Genomic DNA, 25297 nt, shown 5'->3' with positions numbered 1-25297 from the left:
ATAATTTCCCCGTATTTTTCATATACGTTATTGCTTGTTTCTTTCTAGACTGTTGTAGAACTGAATTTTATGTAATATAAATTCCCTTGTGTATCATCATTGGATCACCCTATACAAAAATGATAACGCTTAGGATTCAAAAACAAAAAATACTGAATAAGATCCGTACAGCAAAGAACAGCCTATAAACTACAACCATCACGATGTATCGCGAGCCGAAACGATAAAGAGAAAACCATATTTCTTTTCAAGACAGTCCCTGAAAACCGTCCTTACATATTACCGGCAACTTTGATAATATTCTTTATTGCGAACGCAACACCGATTTCCACTGATGCGGCTGTAATTCATGTGGACAACAGTTATACGGATGTTGGTGGAAAGCCGGGAAATTTACGAGGGCAATAGAGTCAACGCCACCTGCGCCAGAGATCTATAAAAATGTTATACCGTGTATCTGGAAAACCGTTGTGATGACGTATGCAGTAATCTCGTTCCTTGATGGGTTCTACGAAGGCGCTGAAGGACCACAACATTTTTTTATAATGATAGTTCAACATGTCGATTATTTATGATCGTAAGTTTGAAATGTGGATTATCTATAATCAACAATTCAAACTGTCGATTTTGTAAAAATCGACACTTCAAAATAGATAATCTTCAGTCGATAGATGATCATTTTCAATCTCCATTTCAAAATGCTGATTATCTTCAATCAACATTTTGGAATGTCAGTTACAGATAATAGATACCTATATCGACAGTTCCAACTGTCGATTATAGACAGAAGACATATCGATAGTTCAAACCGTCGATCATCTGTCTAGGGGTTAATCGAGAGTTTAAAATGTCTTATCTTTGATTATCTTTAATCTACATTTTAATCTAAAGTTTATCTTCAATTGACAGTTTATAATGTCAATTATAGATGATAGATACATCGACAGTTCAAACTGTTGAAGCTAGATAGTAGATATATCGACAGTTTAGAATGTAAGTTACAGATAATACATATATCGACAGTTCAAACTATCGATTATAAATAGAAGACATATTGAAAGTTCAAACCGTCAATCATCTTACTAGAGTTAATCGAGTCTTTGAAATGTCTCATCTTCAGTTTTCTTCAATCTACATTTCAATCTGACGATTATCTTCAATTGACAGTTTATAATGTCGACTGTTCAAACTGTCGAATATAGGTAATAGATATATCGACAGTTCGAACTGTAGATTATCTATAACCGACAGTTCAAATTGCCGATTATCTTCAATCGACAGTTTGGAATGTCAGTTACAGACAATAGATATATCGACAGTTCAAACTGTCGATTATAAATAGAAGATATATTGATAGTTCAAACCGTCGATCATCTATCTAGAATTAATCGAGTGTTTGTAACGTCTTATCTTCAATTATCTTCAATTTGCATTTCAATCTGACGATTACCTTCCATTGACAGTTTATAATGTCAATTATAGATAATAGATACATCGACTGTTCAAACTATCGAATATAGATAATCTATATATCGACAGTTCGAACTGTAGATCATCTATAACCGACAGTTCAAATTGCCGATTATCTTCAATCGACAGTTTGGAATGTCAGTTACAGACAATAGATATATCGACAGTTCAAACTGTCGATTATAGATAAAAGATATATCGATAGTTCAAACCGTCGATCATCTATCTAGAGTTAATCGAGTGTTTGAAATGTCTTATCTTCAGTTATCTTCAATCTACATTTCAATCTGACGATTATCTTTAATTGACAGTTTATAATGTCAATTATAGATGATAGATACATCGACTGTTCAAACTGTCGAATATAGATAATAGATATATCGATCGTTCGAACTGCAGACTATCTATAACCGACAGTTAAAATTTCCGATTATCTTCAATAGACAGTTTGGAATGTCAATTACAGACAATATATATATCGACAGTTCAAACTGTTGTTGTGGTGAATTTACCATCTTGTATTTATAATCTTTTATGTGAGAAAGAGAAGGATTCCTCTACATGAAAATGCATTCAATATGAAACTTATCTGAACACATGAAATCATTTTGATAGAAAAAGTTAAGAAATTTTATTAGAGATCTACATGAGTTACATCTAATATTCTGCATGTTTTTAGAACTATTTTGTAGATTTTATATGAAACAAATCAAGGTAGATAGTGCAAAATACTATAATTTCACTGCTTCAAATTTGAAAACGAACATTTTATTTTCATTTTACCCTAAGCCATCTCTACTAAATACGAAAAGGCTCTTTGACTGACAGTATTTTAATCTTCTTCTCAACAGATGGCAATGCAAATGGAAATATTGAAACCTTTTTATACAACATTGAAGTGAAATGTGTCTGAACTCATGCTGTTTGATCTACTAGAATATAGATGGAGCCACAAATTTTGAAATACTACAGAATTTGATGTGAAATATTTCTTTCAAACAAACATTTTACAAATTGAACTAGAATGCATTTAGTCCTCTTTTATTGAAAGCAGTTTTCTACTTTGACTGAAAAAATTTTGTTGTTTTGTTTTGTATGTTTAAAATATGTTTATTCCGATATCCAGCAATCGCTCTCCTACGAACGACAAACCTCAGAAAGCGAAACTTGTGGGAGCTAAGGACTAACGAGGTCTTAACTTTTAACGTGTGATTCCTAACACATGTTGGACGATAGCAAGTGAACATCGAGTGTTCAGCCTGGGGCTTCAACTATCGATTCACACATCGGCCGATTGACTGAGTGAACAAAGCATCCACGTCGAACCGCCCGGCTACCGACCGACCTCTTTGTATATCATCCAAACAACTTCTCGCTTCTTCAAACTCTAACTTTAAAAAATTATATGACGAAATCACTTGAATGGAAATTTTCAAACGACACTACTTACTGAACGCGTCGATATTCACCCGCTTCTCTTTATTTGAAAATGTTCAATTTTCTTAGCGGGAAGTTAAGAATTCAACATGTGTTGGAGTAATAAGTTTTGAACAATTAATTTTTTTATATACAAAAAATTTAGGGACTTCCAGACTTTCAAATCCGGCCCTGTTCTTCAGTGATCTATTGTGTACATTTATTACACAGTAACATACCGGGGTGAATTTTACAATTTTCCTTTTATCCAACAGGGGAAAATTTTACTTTATGGGATACTTACGGATTTTCGCGATTTTTTCTGTGATGATACTACGTGATGGTAGGAATTCAGAACACTTTTTATTTTTTGTCGGACTCAATTAGTTTTCGAGATATAGCCAGTCAAAGTTTGTATGATGTCATATTTTACCTTTTTTTCAAGCAATAAACGATTACAAGTCACATATTTTAATTCAACACACCTTTTTCCATATGATCGTTCTTTTTCTATCCCTTTTCATTCACTTATTGCCAGGTTTCTTGAAATTCCATAATTTGTCACATGCTAACTCAACTTAACCTAACCCAACCTAACTCAGTCTATCCTGACTTCAGAATTTTTAAAAACTAGCTATTTAAAAACATCTAACCTGACCTCCAAATTCTAAAAGGAACGTATTTTCGAATATTTACTTTTGTAAAAACTATCTTTTCTCAACATCTAACCTGACTTTCGAATTCTACAATATAAAAAGTGATTTGTGTGACAAATTATGGAATTTCATTCTAATTTCAGGAAACTCGGCAATAAGTGATTGAAAAGGGATAGAAAAAGGTGCGATGATATGGAAAAAGTTGTGTTAAATAAAAAAAAAAAGTAAATTGCAATTGTTTATTGCTTAAAAAAAGGCAAAATATGATGTCATACAAACTTTGACAGGCTATATCTCGAAAACTAATTGAGTCTGACAAAAAATAAAATGTGTTCTGAATTCCTATATCATATAGTATCATCCCAGAAAAAAATTGCGAAAATCTGTGAGTATCCCATAAAGAATAATTTAGCCTCCAACAAATTCTCTATCGGTTCAGATTTGTTTATTTAGAAATTGCAGAGGGTAAATAACATTTTCAAAACATGCATGATGATTTTCCAAAAAAATAAGCCGACACTTTGTACAGGATAAACTATCCAAGTAGTTTGATTCTTTATTTTTCACAGAAGTATTTTCGTGGAAAAGTTCTGCTACTTGTGGTTCCCACTGTATTTCTTTTTAATTTTCTCGGTGTAAATAAAATGGCCTTTGTACTGCACTGAGTTCTATTTCTATCCTATACTGCCATCTATGTGGAGGTTTCCCAAATACAAAAACTTGGTCGGTATGCCACGACAAGTAGAAATCTCTTCGATGTATCTGTCTGTTTCTGACAGCGCTGTTTGACAATTTGTTTTTGTTCGTGGTAAAATGTGCAGTATTCAACACAGGTTTTAATGCAACACTCGAAAAATAAACAAATCCCATTATATTTCGTATCGGGAACAGTTCAAAGATCTTCGTTACCTCCGTGTTGGTTCGGTTATATGTGTGAAAAGTTACATTGAAACCTCCTGAAAGTGATCACAAGTGAGTGCCTTTTTATTATCTATTTCTAAGGGTTCCTTTTGTGGATAATTGACTAATTTCGAAAGTGCATGTTTATTAATAAATATCTAGTGTTGATGAGCAAATGTAAGGTTAATGTTCCGATGTTTTTAGTAGAGTACGCCAGTTTACCATGGGGTAGGTCGGTTGAAATTGTTGTTTACCATTGTCGGGGGTTAGGACAGCCATGTTAATTATTGGCTCAAAATTTTCTGCCACTTTCGAGCCTTTTCAGGTATTGGTTTCATTATCAATTCTAAACGATTAGTCCTTGACCCGTTATTTCAATACCTTACGTTCTGTTTATTCATAGTTTTAGCACTTACTTGAATTGATACATTGTAAGTCTCTGTTTCAGAACGAAAATCAAATACAACCTTGGTGCATTTATTGTGATTTATTGACACACGGAGTTCATGTGACCTTTCAGATTACGAAAACGATATGAACATACATATTTGTTATAATTGTTTAATTCTTTATGCATATTCCTGACGTAAGAAATTGTATTAATGGTGAGTTGATACTCTGGAGCGATGCTCTTTTGTACAGGGTGAGTCATGGAGTGACTGTATCCTTATATTATTTTTGGAAGCATGTCTATAAATATAATCCACGAAACGCTTCATGTTCAAGATACAGGGCGCTGAAAGTTACGTAATTTGTTAGTAAAAATGAATATTCGAAAAGATTGATTGTAATCCCATACAAAGTAATGTTTGAAATGAAAGGTAATTTTTGCACCTAATGATGGCACAGATATACCTACTACTATGTTCAAAACAAGCAGAATTTTAATTTATCTCGGTAAATATTTATTTATTCATCAATTTCTATTTTGTCCCTTCAAAGTAGTCTCTCTCAGATATAATAATGGTAAATATTCGTTTTGAGGGCACCCGGCGATTTTGAAAAAATGTTGGAGTGTACTTAAGTATTTTAATACGCACATTACGAATCAGAAAGAAAAAAGCAGGCTCTCCCTTATTTACAAAGTTACGGCCCTTTAAAGTTCAGAAAAGGGCAACTTTTCAGGCTTCTTTTTCACAAGATAAACTATTTAAAAACACAAGCATTTATTCACTAGGTCACCTTCACACCTTATTTCTCCTTCCATAATCCATTTAACTTCAACAATCGACATTTTTCCAATAAAAATGTTAAAAAATGTATGGAGCTGCGTTTTGGTTATATATCTGTGTATTTTAAGTTTTTAAGGTTATTGACATAGTTGGTATGACTGATGCTGTCAATATTCCTAAAGTAATTCAAATGTTTTTTGTCCTCATTCTTCATTCATTTGTGTTTTTCTAATCTCTCATGTTAAACTGAAAATCTAAATCTACGAATTTGGAATAGTAGGCGGCGGCTACGGAAGCGTAGAAGGGTCAAAGATTATTTGGTTATTTGATTCGAGATGAAAGTCGAAATTATGGCGACTTTTATCTCGTAATTTCGACTTTTATCTCGTAATTTCGACTTTTATCTCGTGAGTTCGACTTTTATCTCGTAATTTCGACTTTTATCTCGAAATTTCCACACTCTTTTCGAATCATTTCAACAGTGCTCCAATCTTCTCATAGTGATATGTTTTTTTTACGAAGAAATATGACAGAAACCGATTTTATTGATTTTTGCGTCATTAGATCTCTACGATTTTTCGAAAAGAGGAGAGAAAACCCAAAATACCTAAGAAATGAACATTGTATTTCTTCGAAGAACATACCGACAGTATTATTGCAAACTGTGTTTCTACATGACGTTTAAGATATGAATGTGTATAGAGTATTATTTCAAAATGTTAATAAACTTGATTTGAAAGGGTTATATTTTTTTTAATAAATTTCTACTAGAAATTTCTTCAGTTGTAGTGAAAAACTGAATTTTAGATAAGTTTTGATAATGAAGTAAGGATATTACTGATCAGATTGATTTACTATGATGAGAAACTAATATTTTGGCCAAAGTCGGCTTTCTCCTAGTCGTGCGGAAAGCATTTACTTTTTCTAAAAGGTACTGAATAATATCAATGCATAATTATCAATGTCAAATTTATTCAAATAACATAATTAATTCACTTCTCAGGTTAATGTATAAATCAATTGTGGCATAAGGATCTAGAGACCTTGGGTATTTATTTTTTTCATAAAAATTTAACATAATTTTCAAAAATCTTCATCACAGTCTGTCCGGGAATATGTACACTCCGACGAAAAATGTTTAAAAGCGAATGATGGAATCTTGATGAGGTGATCTGTAACTCCATAAAGGGAAGGCATCGCATACAATATACTTGGTCTCCCTGCTGGAGCAATAGCATTTCTTGTTTTCCGTATTCTATGAATACTCCATTCAAAACATACTTGATCAAGATCACTCTGAAATAAAAATTATAATTAAAATTTCATTAACAACAACTCATCTCTTACTTGTACTAATGGTATGAAACAAAATAGAACTAGAGACTTGTCCGAAAATGATGCATCGAATAAATTGTCTTCTATTATCACCAAGATTCTATCCTTTGATTCTATCATTTTTCCATACAAAAAAATATGGTCGATTTGTTGATTCAGTAAATACTTCATGAAAGGCTTTTTGTATCCTCTCCATTACTTCATTTCCAGTGCCCATATCGGTTCGTAAATTTCTGGGACATCCCCCTTTTAAGAAATATCCTCCAATTACCTTCAAAATTACAAATTTTTTCAAGTGTGAAGATGAGAAATAATAAATACTTAATGTGGTAAAATTTAATGAAATATCATTGACACGAGCATCTCCAAAAATGTATATTCAACTGAAATATTTGTTCTTATCTCAACATCAGTCCGAAATGATTACTGTTGAAATTATTGATTGATTCAGAGTTCATGATTTTTTCTAACCTTACATATTTCCATTGAAATTTCAATCACACAACAATTTCACGAACCTCCTGTTAACATCACCTCGTAGTAAATTATAATACACTCAAGGAACTATATTTCTACTTTTGAGTCAAAATTATGACTTTCAAGTCGAAATTACGAGATGAAAGTCGAAATTACGAGATAAAAGTCGAAATTACGAGATAAAAGTCGAAATTACGAAATAAAAGTCGAAATTACGAGATAAAAGTCGAAATTACGAGATAAAAGTCGAAATTATGAGATAAAAATCGAAATTACGAAATAAAAGTCGAAATTACGAGATAAAAGTCGAAATTACGAGATAAAAGTCGAAATTATGGTGGATCAAATAAACAAATAATCTTTGGCCCTTCTACGCTTCCGTAGGCGGCAAATACCAACCGCTTTTTTCAGAAATGTCACTAGTAACTAACCTAGAAATAGAAGAATGTCACCAGAAGTAGCACTCGTTTTTAAATTAAGTTTTTTATAAGAAAAATGTTGATTGTTGAATTGAAAAGAGTCAATTAAAGAGAAATAAGGTGTAAAGGTGACCTAGTGAATAAATGCTTGTGTTTTTAAATAGAAAAATTGTGAAAAAGAAGGTTGAAAAGTTGCCCTTTTCTGAACTTTGAAGGGCCGTAACTTTGTTAATAAGGGAGAGCGCCGCTTTTTTTTTCGTTTCGTAATCTAGGTATCCATCAAAATACGTAATTACACTCAAACATTTTTTCAAAATCGCCGGGTGCCCTCAAAACAAATATTTACCACAATAATACTTGTCGACGTTTTTTTCAATCCTCGAAACAGTTCTGATATGCACTTTTTGGTATGTTCTTTAGCTCTCTTAGCGATTCGGTTTTTATTTTTTCAATCGTCGAAAAACGCCTTCCTTTCACGAGTCTCTTCAATCTTGGGAACAGAGAAAAGTCACTGGGTGCCAGATCTAGTGAATACGTTGGCTGAGGCATGATAACGGTGGTGTTTAAGGCCTAAAAATTACGAACAAACAATGACGAGTAAGCAGGTTCATTATCGTGATTCAAAAGACATAATTGTTTTTCTCACAAGTCCGTACGTTTTCTTTGAATTGATTGTCGCAAGCGGCTCATAACTTCAAGATTGTTGTACTCCTTATTGATCGTACGACCATTTGGTGAGAACTTTTGAGCCACGATAATCGATGAAAAACAGTGAGCAAAACCATTACATTTTATCGAACTTGGTGTGCTTTTTTGGGTCTTGGCTTTCCTGGGCTCTTCTATTGGGACAATTAGACTTTGGTTTCGATGTTATAACGAATGATTCATCACCATTTATGGTGATATTATCCACACGAAAAAACTATTTGTCGAGCTCTGACGAAAAATTTAAATAAATTCGAAAAGTCGGCAAGAAAATAATTGTTTTTTAAAGAAAAAATTGATCCTGTTACCCAACGAACCTTTTTTCAGAAATATTATTAAGCATGCCTTGTTGGAGAACTCTTTAAAATCCACCTCCTGAACAAGTGTCATCGCAAAACGCGGTAACTTTAATTAGTCTCGCTCGACAGGTGAGAATAGTACCCGATCGCGGTTGTACCGAACCTGTCAATAATTACTGTTGTCCCAATCTCAGCTGATTCACCGCCTCAGGCGCTTTTGTTTTCAAAACAAAGCCGACTGGCGTTTAGTGAGGTGACCGCGTTATTTTCGAATGAAGACGTTTATTCGGGATATCTCCCAGTGTTTCATTGGACATATTCTCGAATTGCACTTTTGTTTATAAAAGGACATTGTTCGATTGTTCGATTTTTGTGTAAGTGTGGATTTTTGAGGATTTGCATTATTGTTTCGGTGTTTTGCCGTATATGTAAGTAGTAGATCTTTGGTTGTCATAGATTATGCGAAACTAACATGTTTTGAAAAAATGTTTTTGTACAACAGTCAATAAAAGTGAAATTTTCAATGGTTCCCGAGAGTATTAATCAAATGATGATGTTTACAAAGTAGCGTATTTTCAACACTAGTGTTGAACGTATTTTTAACACGATTCTTTTTGACCAAATACCAACAAACAAAACATGATTATTCAATTTTCAAGGAAGTTTTATCATGAACAATAGATATGACAGTATCAATCACGACATACTACTGGAAAAGCTGTATAAGAATGATATTAGAGGCTGTCCTCTAGATTGGATAAAATCATTTATACTCAAACGTACACAATATGTAGTCATCAACACTCATTTCTCACAGCAAACTGAAACAGACATTGGTGTCCCTCACGGGTTCATATTGGGGCCAATTCTGTTCCTGTTCTATATTAATAATTTGGATAAACTTTCTGTACCTGCATCCTTCACAATGTACGCTGATGATACGTCATTAATCATATCTGAAAAAATGGACCCTTCCTTGCGTGATAAATGTAACGAAGTGTTGACTTCTTTGAATGAATGGTTTCAAGCGAATTACTTGTTTTTAAATACTTCGAAAACGAAAGCACTGAGGTTTCACCATGTCCAAAAAGAATGTAATGAGTTGTCATTCCAATCAAACGAATCGGGTCCATCGGTCTCAACTAGTTCGGATGAAACAATTTTCTTAGGATTACAAATAGATAAAAATCTCAATTGAAAGGCTCACTTTCATTACCTAATATCAAAGTTCAATTCGATTGCCTTTCAATTTAGAAATTTGCGGCATGTACTCAATATTGATCAATTCATACAGCTCTACTATGCACAAGTTGAAAGTAGGCTACGATACGGTGTGATATTTTGGGGTTTATCTACCCTAGCAAAAGATATCTTCGTGGCACAAAAACGATTTTCACGATCAATGACGGGGCTTTCACAGACTGATTCATGCAAAGATATATTCAAGAGACTGACAATATCAACATTATCATATCTAGTCATATCACAGTTGAGTATGCTAGTATTCGACAATAATGATGAAATTTATGTGGAAACAAACAAAATCATAGTTTCAATACAAGACAAAAGAATGATTTTTCAATTCCATTCGGAAAATTCAAAATAATTCACCAATCTCCCAGTCATATGACTCCTATAGAATATAAAATTATCTTCCTTCAAATGTGAGAAACTGCATGACAAAACAATCATTCAAATATAATTTAAAATCTTTTTTGACAGAACAGTGCTTTTATGAACTGGATGAATATTTGTCGTGGCAATTTGTGGTGAAATCAATTTTTTAGTATGAGTATTATTGCAATAGCCTTTTTATAAGAAATAGATTGATCGACCCTCGGCTACTGTTCTAGACTTCCATCCTCCGTGCTTCTTAATATCTGTTAAACTTGCTCCTGATTCTGATAGCAAAGAAAGCAGAAGACCTGTATATTCCTTTGGTTCCGGGAGGTTCAAAAACTCAGCAATAGTAGAGGGCTTTTTCCCAAACGTGTTTATACCAAGTGGGTGGGCACTGCATTCATAATTTGAGTATTTCAGAAAAAAACGTTGATGATTGGACAACAGAAGGGCGTAATGCAACGTATTTATCAAAATAGTCAATGTTTTTTCCAACAATGCAAATAGAACAACCTATTTTCGTTTTTGTATTTGAAGTTTGAACAATCAATGATTTATCCATTAATTTAATGTCTTCTGTTAATAATGGCACAGCTCTTCATGCCGGCAGGCTCCATATATTCCGCAAATAGTAGCAACTTTTATCAAAAAATATTTTTCATCTGGTGCCTCATTTATATACCTCTGGACTTGTTCAAACCTAAGAGTTTTTGATTTTTTGGGTCTATAACTTTAATTCTTCCGCTTCAAGAATGCTATTACCATGAAATATTTGCTTGTATTAGGTAACATCATTTTTAACAAGCGCACTCGACTTAATCATTGAAAACTTGCTCCACAAAGTTGACGAGTTCCATAATTTTGACCCTTCTAGATAGGCTTAGAGGACGAAAAGGATGAAAAGAGGACAGTTGTACAAAAAACATTTTATGATTTTTGTGTTAAAAGTAAGTTTTATTTTGTTCGTGAAATAGCTCGTTTCGCTACTCTTGTTTCGCAAACTTTTTCACCCACAAAATAAAACCTTACTTTTTACACTCATATCATAAATAGCTATGTTACCTCAACTACGTCGTTTTATGGAGAATCATTACCCCTTATCAAAAATTATTCTGATGTTTGAATAACTTTTCGGCTTTCGATAGTTTGGTTTTTTTCAATAGATTAGATTTGCTGATCATGAATCTGAAGTAAAATTTCAGCGCTCTGGTTAATTTCGGACGCAAGGCCATTCAAAAGTTGAAGCTGTTGAAAATCACTATTTCAGAAATTCATTTCTGGTAATCAAAACTCGAAAAACTCTTAAAATGACATTTTGTTTTACGTTTTACTGTGACCTTCATTCATTTATTCCAAATTTTTTGACAAAATAGAAACAGAGATTTCACTAAAGTAACCCATTTTTCGATTCAAATTGTAGTAAATGATATCGTTGCCTCACTGAAATTTTTGGTATCATTTGTTCAGTGATATCGCGAAAAATGCAGTCAAAAATACAAACTTGCCGGTTAAATCTTCTTTTAAATGAAACACTAGCTAAACTTTAAAAATGGAATAAATGGAATCGAATGTGGAACGCGATCTGAAAAACTAAAATTTGTGGCATATTTTGCATATACTTACTATTTTGCATCAATTTCTGAACTAAACTCTAATTCGAAGTTCAGTAAATGTACACAAAGCACGCGAATACAATTTTTTACCAGAGCCGCAATGAGGACAAAATATGCTTGCAATTCAACGAAAGTCATTTTTTGTGGAGGAAAATCAGTTTTTTATCGTCCTTTTTTGGGTATTTGTTACCTTCCACAATCTGAAAAATATAAAAATTATAATGGAGAACTTTATACAAGTGTAGAAGGGCAAACTTTTCAGTTTACCCCGATGAGTTACTGCGTAAAAATCAAAGTATTTTTCACAAAAAAAAATCTTCTATTTATCAGTAACTTGTCGTATTTAACAATTTTGCCTATCAAAAAAATTGTTAAGAAATAATACGATACTTATTTTAACGTTTCGGAGGCCAAAATCTGCCTCCGCCTTCAGAAATGGACAAAAAATTCTGATATGTTGGCAGTTATTCCCTTTCGATTATTTATATCTTTATTTCTTCGACAGATGTCAAAGGAGTTTTGACATCTGTCAGTTTTTACGCAGTAACTTATCGGGGTAAACTAAAAAGTTTGCTCTTCTACACTTGTTTAAAGTTTTCCATTATAATTTTTATATTTTTCAGATTGTGGAAGATAACAAATACCCAAATCAGGAATTTTGAAAACACATAAAGTTCGCGACATATGGAAGTTTTTTTTATTAATAGATCCAATGAAAATTTGATGCCGCAGTTGGTTTGTGCTTGGAAAATCAATGAAGAACCAGCCTCCATTCTTCTGTCAGGTGCTGCTCTGAACCTGTCAAATTTAACATTTTTTCAGAAATCTATAAACAAAAAAAAAGTTTATGGCAATTTTTGAAAGAAACAGTTTCATTTCCAGATGTGGCACGAATACAGTGATGAGGAGTAATATTTCGACACAGGCCTTTGATGGCCAGTCAGCGTGGTTCTGCTGCTGGATGATCGAGTAGCATTCGCAAAACTGTCATCTGTGAAATAACTCGTATAAATGTCTGTCACTCTGATTCAATATCGGTTTTGGTATTAGCCAGAGGGGTTTTTTCGATAAAAAGAAATCAATAATTGAACACAAGTTTTTAAAAAAATGTCATGAAAACCCACGGAAAACTTCTACATTATCTACAAGACCAAATAAAGTCTGGGTATATACGACCACAAAACAAACCAATTTGACCTCAAGGTGATCGGTAATTGAATGACGAGAAACGTGTCAACGTATTCTGTTGGCAAAACTGGTAAATCCCAATTTGAGTGGAAATCCTACGACGCGATAAAAATGTGTATTGAAGCGATGTAACTGCAAATACTTAGTACAAGTCTATAATTTTTGTTATAGTCGGCTTCTTCAACTCAATATTGTTATTTTACCCATCAGACTTGTTTTCTTCAAATGATTTTATGATGGATAAAGGTAATAACTCATTTTATAGTATATAGTACGTTAATATAAGAGCGGGCAACAGCTAGTAATTCATCTGTTTACTTTAAATATACAGTAACAAAAAAATACCAACTGCACTAAGTAATGAATAGCTTCTAGAATCTATTTATGTTTTCTATAAAGAAATTCGCAAAACTAACACAACCGTCAACGACGTCTGCTCTAACGCGTCTGCCCGCGTTTGGGTCGCGTTCTCAGCGATAGCGCTTCATTGCTTAGACTGCCCCTTTTCCCTCGCGCATCGTCCCCCGTCGTCTTACAGTAGACGCGACGCAATGCGTCAAGTTAATCTTATCGTGATAACTTTTAAACGATTCGTCCAAATTACTTAGGCAAAGTTTATCTTTATTAAATAGTTACTTCATCTTCTTCTCTTTTTTATGGTATTTTCTTCCCTTCGGCGCAGTAGACCAACATTAATTATTTAAAACGACAATTGTATGAATTTTTATAAGAATTTGGCGGATATTATAAAATGTGCATTGTAAAAAGTATCCAACAAATGCCAAAAAATGTGTTATATAAATTTAGGTTTTAGGATTAGTTAGATTAGTCTTTAAGTTATATTATGAATATTTGAAATAACATGGGTTGAGTGGTAGAGGACCTTGGGGTGAACTTTCCCTTGGGGTTTCTGAGTAACAAGACGAATATCATGTAACATTCTATTTTTCATTGGAAATAAATATATTATTACTATTTATTATTATTGTATTCATGGCTCAGTATTTTGCATATAGTGGCTACCACATAAGAGGTAGATATATGCTATCGCGGACTTTCATTTAGAACTCTTTAAAATAAACAATCTTACGGTACATTATCTTCTGACGGTATAGACAGCGTAGGCTAAGATAGCTCTCAGGGAGCAAGAATTTTTCCGGCTTACTCAATACTTATCTCTATATTATGACCAAAATTACACAAAAATTTTGTACCTGTATTTATGTAAATTTTCATCTAAATCCGTTCAGTCGTTTAGGCGTGAAAGAGTCATAAACATATATCCATCATTACAAACTTTCACATTTAAAATAGTAATATATAGAATAGATAGAGATTTACGGGTTTCTCCATGATTTTTGATATCCCTGATACCAAAGCGACTGGTAGATAGTTAGATCAAGAAATGTACTACATTATTGTACACCTTAAAAAAAGCCTACATAAAAGTCCGACATAGTATATGTCTATCTATTAGGAATAACCCACAATAACCATTTATTATTCTTGAATAATGGCTTATTTACTAAGTGACTTTAAGCAATACAGCATTTAATCTTCATCCAATTAAGTATCTTAAATACATTGTGCATTCAATATAGATCAATATGGTGTTTTATAGCATGTATATTTCCGAAGATATCATATATTCAAAATGTGGGACATAGAGGTACCGATCGGGGTGCCGGCAGCGCTTGCCTATGAATAGCAAGTCAAAGGCCGCGCTTCACCCTATATTACTTTGGTATTAGCAGCGATGAGGAATGTCAAAACCTTCCTGTTTTCTTATTTCTCAAGTTTACCGGTTATCAAAATTTGCTTCTTCAACAAATCAATGGGATGGTTTGAATACCAAATTTTTTACTAGCACTAACTTCTACAAAAAACCAAAGGGCCTTTTCTGGTACAAGAGTCAGCGGTGATCGATGTCGAAGCTTAGTAGTCTCCCCAACTGTCTCCCCAAAGGTCTCCCCAAGGCTGACTGCCTTGGGGAGACTGTTGATATTCCGTTAGAGAAGATTTTATCTCCCTTCCCACTTAGGATTGTCCTTCCAGGATATTTGAGTCCAGCAATACATTTGTGGTTCAGCCTAGCAGCACTGATGATACCTGTGGCGGGTCAAAACAAGGCTCTCTTGTGTTGGATCTCAAATGCGTTGTGATTGGGCTCTGCAGTGAAAGCTGCAGTAGAGACAGAAGAATTTGAAGCTTGGTTATGGACCTGGCCGCCTTGGGGAGCCTTGTTTTTCTTTGATGGAGTTCTCTGTTGATTCCGAAGATGGTGTATCCGTGAGGGAAAATGTAATCGCCCTCGATTACAGAAGTTCGAGAAAAAATAGCCACTTGAATGTGTTTGAACGTTTCATGAGTTGTTTTTTACGAAATGAATGTCTAGATTAAAAAATCTTATACCAGCAACAAATATCCAATAGTACTGGATCAATATTCAACGAAATGTAATTAAATATTTGTGGTAATGAAATTAAGTATCCGTTATCAAAAAATTAACTCAACACAATCGTTCACTAATGCAGTTGTCAACATATTTGTGAAAATGTTCTACGTGAATCACAATAATATTTTTAAATATTTAATTGAAAACGATTAATGTTTTGGTTTAATAATTACTGAGTTGTCTTGTGAAAGTGAGACATATTTCTGACAGAAAAACAACGAAAAGATAATGTCCGTATAAGTTGGTTAATAGAGAATAATGAAATCTTGTTTCACCATAAAAAAATTATTTTGCAATCGTAAATGATAAAAATTATTTCACCCAATCGAATTTCTCGAATTAAAAATAGCTATTTATGATACGAGTGTTGAAAAGTAAGGTTTTATTTTGTGAGTGAAAAAGTTTGCGAAAGTTTGCGTAGCGAGTTGAGCAATTTCACGAACACAAGAAATCTTACTTTTAATATAAATATTGTACTAAGTTTTTTGTACAACTGTCCTGTTTTCAAAATAAAATAGATAAATTTAATATTTCTATAAAAACACATTTCGACATCTCTTGTTAGTTGTGGAGTTGGCCGCGGTGGTAGTGCGCCCGACTCACGGTCGAAAGACCGTGGGTTTGATTCCCGCCTCGACCAGATATTTTTTCGAGAGAATTCATCTGGTTTAAGCTGGGATGATTCTGCAACCGTGTTAGGTATCACACGTTAAAAAGTAAGACCTCGTTAGTCCTTAGGTCGCATAAGTTCTCAACTTTTGAGAGTTCGTTCGTATGGGGGCGACAGCTGATAAACGGAAAAACAGATTTTGAACAGATTCACACTCAGGGCGAGACGTTTGCAATCATTAGAACAAGTTATATTGTGATAGAGTTTCAAGTCACCTGCGTATAAAAGGAAATTGACATCAATCTCAGCTCCGATATCATTATTAAACAGTAGGCGTCCTAGAATTGATTGATATATATATATATATATATATATATATATATATATATATATATATATATATATATATATACACTGATGTCATCAGTGTAGATGACATCAGTCTGAGGCTGACAACCAATACCCTCTGCAATACATTGAGTGATTGTTACAAAATTGGTGGTGGTTGAACGTCCTTTCATGAAAGCGTGTTGATTGGGGCTAATATTGTTGTTGACATGACAATAGATTGTCTTCTCAAGGAGCATCTCAAACACTTTACAAAAGTTGCATATTTGTTAAGTTATGTGAACTGGCCACCGAGATCGTGCGATTTGGCCTTGTGGGGTTTTGTTAAGTCGCAAGTGTATGCGAATAAGCCACAAACCACAGTGGTCCTCAAAGCCAACATAACCCATGTCAAAATGGTTTTGACTTTCACGGCTGTGGTTTTCAGTGTCATTGCTTTTCGAGTTTGAAAGCTGTGGATTTTTGGAATTTCTTCCTGACGTTTCGCTGGCGCGAGTAGCTAGCTTCTTCTGAGGTTTAACCATCATGGCTTGCTGTCCGATGACTTACTTTTAGGCTTCGTAAACCGTATTTATGCCTTGTCAGGTAATCAGTTGTATTTGTACCTGTACCTGCATTTGTACCTGTATTCGTACCTGCACTTGAACCTGGAACATCAACAATCTTGCTGCCTGTTGTCCTGTTCGATATTCTTTAATTCCTTAAAATTGGGTTCCATATTTGATTGAGGTTCACCGCTTCTTCTTTTCTGTTAAAATTATCCGTGGGTTTGTGGATCTCTATTGCCTCCCGTACCAGTCGGCTATGGTATCTCTGGTTGGGGGCAATTAGTTCTGTGTTTTCAAACAAAATTCTGTGGTCTCCTTCATTCAGTGCGTGTTCTGCCACACCTGACTGGTCCGCTTGGTCTAGTCTGCAGTTCCTTTCATGCTCTTTTAGTCTTGTTCCCATGGATCGTTTGGTGATTCCGATATATACCTTTCCACAAGTGCACGGAATGCGATAGACCCCTGCTGCTGATAATGGGTCTCTTTTGTCTTTAGCCGACCTGAGGCTTTGTTGTATCTTCCTCGTGGGTTTGAAGACTGTTTCGATGTCGTGTTTGCCCAATAGTTTTCCAATTCTATCCGTGACCCTAGGGATAAACGGTAGATATGCACGTGCAACCATCTGTTCCTTTTTCGCTTTCTGAACCGTGGTGCCCTTCGGTCTCATGGCTCTTCTGGCCTCGGAGGCACTGTACCCATTCGATCTCAAGGTAACTTCCAGGTATTTCAGTTCCCTCTCCAGATGTTCTGGTTCACATATTCTCCGAGCCCGTTCCGTTAGAGTGGAGATAACTCTCTCTTTTGGCTAGGATGGTGGTTCGATAGAGCGTGCAAGTATCTATCCGTGTGTTTGGGTTTTTGATACACTTTGTGGGTTAGTCTGGTACCACATCGTTCTACTAGTACATCTAGGAATGCTATCCGTTGGTCTTGCTCAATCTCCATGGTGAATTCTATGCTCGGGTGTTGGGCGTTCAAGTGGATTAGGAAACGGTTCAGGGTGTCTATTTCATGTTTCCAGATGACGAAGGTGATAGATAATTATTTCATGGAATGGTTTGAAGGGAAGGCGATAGACCATAAGGTCGGCTTCAAGACCTTATGGCTACGTTACGTGGATGACACCACGGCTTTCAAACTCGAAAAGCAATGACACTGATAACCCATGCCATCGGTCAAATTCAGCCTGATTTATGCGCCAGGGTTAAGGAAAATTGGACGTTTTGAATGCGCTACAGCCATAAAAGGCGTGGCGGGTATTTGAACGATGTTATATTCCACACATAATGACATCAAAAGGTCTTTCAAACGAATATAACATTTCAATGATATCTTGTTTCACTTAAAAAACATAGGAAGCGACTAATAAAAGACCCTTAGTTTTAATATTTCCAAAGTTAAATATTGTCGGGTTCACTTTTCATCGTCAGAATAGTCAAGGAACCGCACTACGGCTATTTAATGGATCATTAAGAATAAATGTTGTTTTCACCTCGGAAACTGAGCTATCGTTTTCTTTCGTGTCATGGCCCATTCTTTATGATTTTTTCCAAGGTTTCGAATTTGTCACGCTATCAAGAACAATAGTTATTTTGCATGAAATATGCAACCCAGCTTTTTGTTTTTATTGAAAACCAATATCAGTTCAATGTACAATAACTCATTCATTCGCATAGGTTATACTGACATTGTTTGTTTGCTCTGTTTCGAAAACATTTCTCGGAGGGTGACATTTTCAGTATATACAGGTCCGTTTTCAGATATAATCAGTTGGTGTCTGAAGAATTATGTTGAAAGAACTCATCAGAAGTAGTCATGTTGTATCCGATGAAATGCTTGCTGTAACCTTTCGGACTACTTCTAAAAGGAGTAAAATCCTTTTGCCTCAGACCCAATCTGACAATAGGGTAATTCGACATTTTGAATCTGGAGATGATTTGTGGCAGACCCAATTTTGATGTTCAAATTCATCAATAATTTTTATGTTGCTCCTCATCTTTCAACTTTAATTTCTATAAACATCCCCTGAAATCATCAGAGTTATGCATTTTTCCAAAAAAGTTTTCAAAAAAACGAAACTCAAAGTCAAAGTCAAAATATGCTTTATTGTCTGAAGATTAACATCTTGTTGACAAAGCTTCGTTAAAATAATTCAAGAATAAATTCACACATAGTAGATATCGCTACTTGTCAAGTTATAATTATTCGAGTAATTATGATGCACTGTTTGGAACCTTGGTGTAGTAATGAATATTACTGGAGTTTTTTTCCCAACACCAAATCGTTATTTTTAACACCTCGACACGTGTTTCGATCACCAAGTGATCATCTTCATAGAGGAAGATTAAAACTAGAAACGAGTGCGAGCTAATCCTATTTATGCTATAAAGGTAACCCCTACAGGTAAACCTTCCACGCGTACCAACCATACAGGTATATCAACCTAAATTAATTTTACAATTTTGCCTTATCTATTATTTTACAATATATGTTTATAAAAAACAATTTTCAGCTATATAAAAATTAATTTCACAATATTGCCTATCCAAATTTATTTTCGCAATGTGTCCTTATGTAGTAATCAGTAAACCCAAAAACATTATTTTATTTTATTTTAACAAGCTATATAGTATGCTCTTTGGTGTAGGTCCGTCTTCGTTATTCATAATATTATAAAAAAATAACAAAAACAATTAGTATTTACATAGCACAATACATCACTAGCACGAATATAGCCAATAAGAGTTTATTTGGAAAGTTTTCAATATTAATTAGCAGGCATATAGTTTCAATAATAAAAATAGATATTACAGTGAGGATTTTTGTTTCCTTAAGCAGTCTGCAAGAATCTCGTGATTTTGCTTAACACATAAAAATACAGCTCTTTTCTGTATAACAAAATTGATTGCAGTGTTGTCAGAGTACAAGCACCCCAGAAAGGAATTCCATATCGTAGATGAGATTCTATGAGAGAGTAATATGTTACTTTGGCAGCAGCAAATCCCAACTCATAAGATGTCAGCCTCACAGCATAAGACCCTGAGGATAACTTTGATTTGAGACTGTTGATATGGTCTTAATTTCAAATCAGTGTCAATGGATAGTCCCAGAAATTTGGTTGATGGTTTATTCTCAACAAAGATGTTGTCAATTTGTATAATGCTGATGGAACATTTGAAGCAAAGTATGTTCGTTTTAGAGATATTAAAACTGAGAAGATTTGCGTCACACCATCTTTTTATATTGCTAATACCATGATTTATTACTGTTTCAAGTTCAGAGGGATTTTGATCAATCGTCACCGAATAGTGTGAACTCTCCTTCAATATCAATAGATGTCAGATCATTTATATAGAAAAGAAGTAATAGTGGACCTAGGACTGAGCCTTGTGGAACTCCTTCCTTCCTTAGAATAATTAGTCGTTTTAACAATTTGACTACGCTCATATAAATAAGATTCAAACCAATTGAGACTTACACCTCTTATACCATACTGTTGTAATTTCCGAAGCAGTGTATCAGTGTCAAACGCTTTCGATATGTCACAGAACACAGCAGCTGCAATCTCTCCATCATTTAATTTGTTATATAGACTGTACAATAATGAAAAAAATTGCATCATGAGTGTTTTTTCTACTCTGGAATCCAAAGTGATATTTGTTTAATATCACATCGAAAATGTGTCTCCCTTAAAAGCAAAATTACCTGTCCGAGCATTTTTGCGTTAAGTTACAAAAAAGGAGAAAAGCAAGCTGCATACTTTTCGTTGGACCACTCTGTATACTAGCACTTACTTATCCATTATACTCAATATGTGTTTCAATCCCTTCGCTTTGTGTGGAATTTTTTTTGTAAATTTCTATCCAGATTCCTAAGTTTGATGCATTTTAAACGCTTCAGTTTTGTCGTATAAATGTACCACAATAGATTGACAACTTATGAATATAAAAAGTAAACGATGAAGGTCAGGACCAAAACCTTAGTGTCACGTTTCGCATATGAATGACGCCTGATGTAGCAACACATATTCATGAAGTTATAGTCGGTCAACGACAATGCAGATGCTTTTTATCACTGCAAGTTCTATACGTCGCGTATTTCTCATATAAACCGCTCCTGCTGGAATCAAATATACCAAATCACTTGAACACCTCCCGTGGAAGTATCAATAAAAGAGAGACAAATTTCCAACCTTTTTTCGATGTTTCAGACTATCAAGATTGCAAGTGATGTTCGCGTCTCCAATCAGGTGGATGGTTCTTTTCTGAATGAAATCCAACAGCTTCAGGATATGCTTAGGGGCGGAGCTCCATACATGAGAAAAATACTCCAAAGAAGCTCTGATCTGAGCTTCATAAAGCATCAAAAGTTGCTGGCTATATATATATAATAACTTGGCTAGGAATCTTTTCATTATTTCTCATCTCTATCGAAGCAGAACTTGATGTCAAAGTGAATCTCTGAATGAAGCTATCAATTAAAAATCCCATGAAGCGGACTTTACTGCCTCGCTATGTATGATTTATAGAATTAAATTTTTTTTCGGGTATTTCTTCGTTAGTTGGAAGTTTTCTAGTTCTTTGGAAATCAATAGTGCTTTGCTAAAACAATCCATCTATATCCAAACACCTACGTTTCTCAAATACTCTTATTTTTTTCAGTACTAAAAAATTTATTTTTTTGGAATATGTTTCTAAAACAATTCTTGGTACCATCAATTCACAACGGAGTTTCTCAAAGAAGTTGATGGCTTTAAGTTTGCTGAACTGTAAAATTAAAGAATTTTCAATGGAAAAATCAAATTGTTTCCTTGCCCTAACCGTACCATGGGTCGCATGTCAAAAATTAGGTTCTCGTTAATCCTTACGTTAGTTTTGAGTTCTGAGGGTTGTCGCTCTGAGGGGGGCGACGGCTGGTTAACAAATTTCAACAGATTTGAATATGTTCGTTTCGGTATTCTGTATTTTGTTGTCGAGTAACAACTTTGTCACTCAAGCCTAACAGCATTGTGGATATTTAAAAATGGATCGTTTTTCGTAGCCTCTTGCGAAATTCACGTAAAACCGCTGAAATATTGAAATACTTTCGTTTCATAACAATGATGCGACCTTGGCACCTATTTCAGCTTTACATGACAAGGTTGTCGTTCAAATTTGTGAGGGTTACGGTATCGATTCACTGACATGATGGGTTATGATGACCCAAGTGACTATATCCATTGTTCGATATTGTATTGAAGATGTTGAATTTCAAGCTTAAAAAGTTGAGAATATGAGTGACAATCAATAATTAATACTGGCGCGCCCAAAATTAGAAATATTCATTAGTTGCGGTCTGATTAAAAGGTATTTTTCTTAATTGATAGAATAAATCTTTGTCACCGGATATATATACGAGTACAGAGTGAGCCAAATTGGACACTTTTAAAGGAAACTCCTGTAAATAGATTAAAACTGATGGCTGTGTCTAAGGATCAGATTTTATGTCGAACTCTACGATGAAAATTGCATATCTATCATTGTTTCTAAGCTGTAGTATGTTTTTCGAAATGTTCATTTTCAAAAAGTTGCTGTTACTTTTTTCCCGTCAAAAATTTCTTGTTTCTATGGAAACATTACCGAAGCACTATTTTACGTAGAATCAAATGATGTAAAAAAACTTATTTTTTCAAATGAGATATCAATAGGCATTGATGGAAAACTATTTTTAATGAGACGCCTTGTATATTCCTCCAAATATCTTTCCAAAAATGTAGCACGCTTGATGTTTTGCTGGAGTCATCTTTGAAATACAGAGCTTTCAGGTTTTTACATGTGGACTTTGAAACGTACACTTTGATCAAAGTAGGCTTTGGACGATGCGGCGATAAAACAGAATACAAATCTTTACTGGTAGTGAAAAGACGCTCTTCAATTGGTGGTTTTTGTTCAATTTCCAAACACATTCGCAATGAAGTATGAGAATTATCTAGAAAGAAGACAACCTTTCACAGACATTTTCTCAAGATTGCGATATAACCCTGTTTGAAAAATAAAGGTCAAAATTATATGAATCAAATAGGAATAAGGAGTTGGAAGAAATAGTCATTTTAAGAGTTGTTGAAAATAATCCCAAAACGTCCTCGCAAAATTTGAAAATATCAACAGGCTTACCAAGTACTAAATGATTTTGAAATAACACAAATTCAAGCCATACAGGACCAGAAAGAAGAGTTCATTAACTCAGTCCAGGAGATTTTGAAGGCCCGCATGGCGTTTTGCCAGTGGTTCCTGGAAAGTTTCGTTAAATTCTATTTGGAAAGACGGAAACTTATGTGAGCAATGCTGGCATTTTCAACCGCAAAAATTCTTATACTTGGGCACAAAAAATCCATCATTCTATTGTGGAGCAGAGAAGTCAGAGAAGATATGGATTTAGTGTTTAGGCAGGTGTTTTCAGAGGTAGAATTATAATGGTATTCCCACATCTCAGAAGTATTTAGAAATTTTAAGGCAAAGTATTGAACCCCTTGTTGATGTATTGCCACTAATAGAGCTGAGAAAAATATATTTTCAACAGGACGGGGCTTCACCTCACAGCACTGAATTTTGGTAATAATTGAATAGCCAACTAAGAACCCAACCATTGGCCGGCCAGGTTACCGAACCTAACGCCTATGGACTTCCACCTCTGGGAGAGGTTTAAAAATCTTATTTTCAAATTGGTGACTAGTTTCAGACACGATGTGGAAGCGGCAATGATGGACAGTTTTGCGTCTCTCACTCCTATTGAACTAATTAAATCAGTAAAAATTATTCATAAAAGGTGCCGCCTGTGTGTAGGAAAAGCTGGTAGACATTTCGAACACCTTCTCTAAAGAAATATGTTTCATTGTTCCTCATCATTATTATTATTATTGTTGAAGTTTCATTTATTAGTAGAATTTGTAGAGTTACACATTTCTGCCATTGGAATACAATTGTAATGCATTTTACAAGCATCCTATGAGGAAATGATTGAGTGGGATATAATTTTTAATAATTTCAGCAGATTCATGACATCGTTCACAAAGCTACCTGGATGAGGAACGATGATCGCTCCATCTGAAGCTACCAATTCGCAAGCGATCTTTTATGATAGTGGTGAGTACTATTGTTTTGCTCCCCAGATACGTATATTCTAAGCATTTGAATCATGTCGAGTTCAATACAGAGACTAGTTATGTCCCTTTTAAACAAATCTGAATCGCAGTTGACGTCACTCAATAATTCCTGATCGATGCTCATGAGCCAACCGATATATCGACATTCTCAGCATTTTCTGTAATAGTGACTCTACGATTGTTCGTAACAATTTTCTTCACTTTCTCAACATTTTCATCGGTTGTTGATGTACTGAGACGTCCAGGACGAGCGTCTTCTCGAGCTTCTGTGAAAATCTTGTACCACCTATGAATATTTTTCTGGCTCAGAGTACAATCACTCACCTTTACCACTGTCAGCATTTCAAGTGTTTTTGAGCACTCAATTATCTTTTTACACGCTTTATATTAGCTTCACCTATATGTATGTATACAGGGTGTCCCTGGACTTCCTCTTTTCCTCTCGGGAATGTATAGATGGGGTCAAAATATCACCAGTACTTCATATAACTTTTTTTCCTAAAAGTCTTCGTAACCAAGTTACGGGCCCTCGAAGTTACAAAATGAAAAATGTTTTTCTTTGATAACTTTTCAAGTGACTATTCAAAATCATCCAAATTTTGGTAATTGACTAAACAAATGAATTCCGTCGATGAGCTTTCATGCAGGAGTCAGTTGTTTTGCTACAAAGTCAGGAACGGACTACCCCCGATGGTCCACACCCCAAAACTTTGAAATGACAGATATTTTTCAACAAAATAAGGTTACTTGGACAATTTTATGAATAAAAGTACTCGTGTGGAAAGCCGATCGGAGCAACGAGTCTTGATAAAAATGCAGTTCTACTCGACGACATCAAACCCGCTCGTCCACCATTATTTGAAATGAATAATTATCAAAGCAGAAATAATAAGGATAACGTTAATTCAACAACATTTATAATAGG

At 34.5% G+C, this 25297-nt stretch overlaps 1 protein-coding gene across 2 annotated transcripts in view; it reads left to right on the top strand.

Moving 5' to 3' along the window:
- Nucleotides 1–4338: 4338 nt before the first annotated feature.
- The window catches only part of gus (splA/ryanodine receptor domain and SOCS box containing gustavus), a 243094-nt gene continuing 222135 nt past the window's right edge, over nucleotides 4339–25297 (top strand). Inside the window, exons 1-2 of one of the 2 annotated variants that reach the window (XM_074176077.1) lie at nucleotides 4339–4514; nucleotides 24258–24352. The gene's annotated coding sequence lies outside the window, so the exon portion shown is untranslated. The remainder of the gene's footprint in view (nucleotides 4515–24257; nucleotides 24353–25297) is intronic. The other variant, XM_074176078.1, reaches the window with a different exon arrangement.

The sequence above is a fragment of the Leptinotarsa decemlineata genome, unplaced genomic scaffold, assembly GCF_025532065.1.
Source record: "Leptinotarsa decemlineata unplaced genomic scaffold, Ldec_3_MD MMD2_tig00001393_RagTag_RagTag, whole genome shotgun sequence".
In the NCBI taxonomy this organism is placed as follows: domain Eukaryota; kingdom Metazoa; phylum Arthropoda; class Insecta; order Coleoptera; family Chrysomelidae; genus Leptinotarsa; species Leptinotarsa decemlineata.
This window is presented reverse-complemented; position numbering and strand designations above follow the sequence as displayed.